At 44.0% G+C, this 2,858-nt stretch overlaps 1 pseudogene across 1 annotated transcript; it reads left to right on the top strand.

The window, feature by feature from the left end:
• Window positions 1–200: 200 nt before the first annotated feature.
• Window positions 201–2,448, top strand: LOC308511310 (putative ATP-dependent RNA helicase DDX5; annotated as a pseudogene). Its single transcript has 2 exons — window positions 201–1,088; window positions 1,494–2,448. The product of its transcript is annotated as a putative ATP-dependent RNA helicase DDX5 (transcript).
• The last annotated feature ends 410 nt before the right edge of the window (window positions 2,449–2,858 follow it).

The following is a 2,858-nucleotide window of genomic DNA, read 5'->3' as shown; positions in this document are numbered from 1 at the left end:
AATACTGTAACAGAAATGCAAAAAAAAAAGACCTCATTCATTTTCACCAGCCTGTAGGTGAGCAGCTCCGGCTCCTATCATCACCGTCCCTCTGCTGCTGCCACCCCCACAAGGCTTCGCTATCACCAAAGCCTCCACCAGCGACTCATAGCACCCGATTCTCTCCACTTCGTTCCCCACAAACCACTATCATTGTCACCATGTCGGGCTATTCGAGTGACCAAGACTGAGGCCGGGATTGAGGGTTTGGCTCACCTCGATTTGGAGGTAGTAGGGCAGGGCCTCTATCAGGAAAGAAGTTTAGAAACCCTGGGTAGAAACTAGTTAAAAAGAAGTGGAATCTTGATGAGCTGCCCAAATTTGAGAAGAATTTTTACCAAGAACACCCTGATTTGGCCATGCGCACAGTGCAAGAGGTAGAGACATACAGAAGAAGCAAGGAAATTACAGTTAGAGGACACAACTGCCCAAAGCCAATTCTGAATTTTTATGAAGCAAACTTCTCTGCAAACATCATGGATGTGATTGCAAGACAGAACTTTACTGACCCCACTGCTATTCAAGCTCAGGGATGGCCAGTTGCCCTAAGTGGATTGGATATGATTGGAGTAGCACAGACTGGATCTGGGAAAACATTGTCTTATTTGCTGCCTTCCATTGTCCACATCAATCATCAGCCATTCCTAGAGAGAGGTGATGGGCCTATTTGCTTGGTGCTGGCACCAACTTGAGAACTGGCCCAGCAGGTGCAGCAAGTGGTTGCTGAATACTGTAGAGCATGCTGATTGAAGTATACTAGCATCTATGGTGGTGCTCCCAAGGGACCACAAATACGAGATTTGGAGAGAAGTGTGGAAATCTGTATTGCAACACCTGGAAGACTGATTGACTTTTTAGAGTTTGAAAAAAAAATCTGAGAGGAACCACCTACCTTGTCCTTGATGAAGCAAATAGATGCTTGATATGGGCTTCGAACCCCAAATAAGAAAGATCGTGGATCAAATAAGACCTGACAGGCAAATCCTAATGTGGAGTGCAACTTGGCCAAAAGAAGTAAGACAGCTTGCTGAAGATTTCCTGAAAGACTATCTACACTAATAAAAGAGAAACATGCAAATTGGTGTCGCTCCACTATGCCCACCATCCAATCAGGATGACTATGCAAATTAACCCAACAAAGATGGCCATTAATTTGCATACACAGGCGCAGAGTGAAAACTGAAGGCTCCAGCCAGAGTGAAGAGTGAAGACTGAAGAGGCTTGGTTTCTCCCCTGTGGTTGCAGTGGAGAAGTTAAGCCTCACTGCGGCCACAGCAGAAAATCTTAGCCTTGAAGCCTCGCTGCAGCCAGAGGCAAAAAGCCTAGCCTCGAGGCTTGGCTTCTCTGCTGTGGCTGCACCAAAGGTCTGGGTCTCAGGTGCTGGAGGAAAACCGGTACCAGCAGCCAGGGGAAGGAAGGCCTACTGCACAAATCTTCACGCAATGGGCTTCTAGTATTCATATAAACATTGGTGTACTGGAACTGAGTGAAAACCACAACATTCTTCAGATTGTGGATGTGTGTCATGATGTAGAAAAGGGTGAAAAACTTATTCGTCTGATGGAAGAGATCATGAGTGAGAAGAAGAATAAAACCATTGTCTTTATTGAAACCAAAAGAAGATGTGATGAACTTACTCGAAAAATGAGGAGAGACGGGTGGCCTGCCATGGGTATTCATGGTGACAAGAGTGAACAGGAACGTGATTGGGTTCTAAATGAATTCAAACATGGAAAAGATCCTATTCTGATTGTTACAGATGTGGCTTCCAGAGGGCTAGATGTGGAGGATGTGAAATTTGTCATCAATTATGACTACCCTAACTCCTCAGAGGATTATATTCATTGAATTGGAAGAACTGCTCGCAGTACCAAAACAGGCACAGCATACGCTTTCTTTACACCTAATAATATAAAGCAAGTGAGTGACCTTATCTCTGTGCTTCATGAAGCTAATCGAGCAATTAATCCCAAGTTGCTTCAGTTGGTTGAAGACCGAGGTTCAGGTTGTTCCAGGGATAGAGGAGGCATGAAGGATGACCATCGGGACAGATACTCTTCAGGCAAAATGGGTGGATTTAATACCTTTAGAGACAGGGAAAATTATGACAGAGGTTACTCTAGTCTGCTTAAGAGAGATTTTGGGGCAAAGACCCAGAATGGTGTTTACAGTGCTACAAATTACACCAATGGGAACTTTGGAAGTAATTTTGTGTCTGCTGGTATACAGACTAGTTTTAGGACTGGTAATCCAACAGGGACTTACCAAAATGGGTATGATAGCACTCAGTAATATGGAAGTAATGTTCCAAATATGCACAATGGTATGAACCAACAGGCATATGCATATCCTGCTACTGCAGCTACACCTGTGATTGGTTATCCAATGCCAACAAGATATTCTCAATAAGACTTTAGAAGTATATGTAAATGTCTGTTTTTCATAATTGCTGTTTATATTGTGTGTTAGCAGACAAGATAGTTATTTAAGAAACATGGGAAATGCAGAAATAACTGCAGTGCAGCAGTAATTATGGTGCACTTTTTCGCTACTTAAGTTGGATATTTCTCTACATTCCTGAAACAATTTTTAGGGGTTTTTTTGTACTAGAAAATTCAGGCAGAAAAAAAATGATGGTGGCTGGCAGGACAGAGCTGAGGGATAGGAAGTGAGTGAGTGAGGGGATGAAAGGAGAGTGTGTGGATGTGTGTGGTATGTGTGTGAGTGAGGGAGGGACAGTAAAATCCCGCAGGAGCAGCACAGGCTGGCAGACCAGGATCTCTGAGACAGGGAGAGACTACCACCGCTGAGGACACTCC

This window comes from Myotis nattereri (genome assembly GCF_964212035.1).
Source record: "Myotis nattereri genome assembly, chromosome: X".
Taxonomy (NCBI): Eukaryota; Metazoa; Chordata; class Mammalia; order Chiroptera; family Vespertilionidae; genus Myotis; species Myotis nattereri.
Note: the sequence above shows the minus strand (reverse complement) of the source record. Positions and strands in the feature narration are given on the sequence as shown.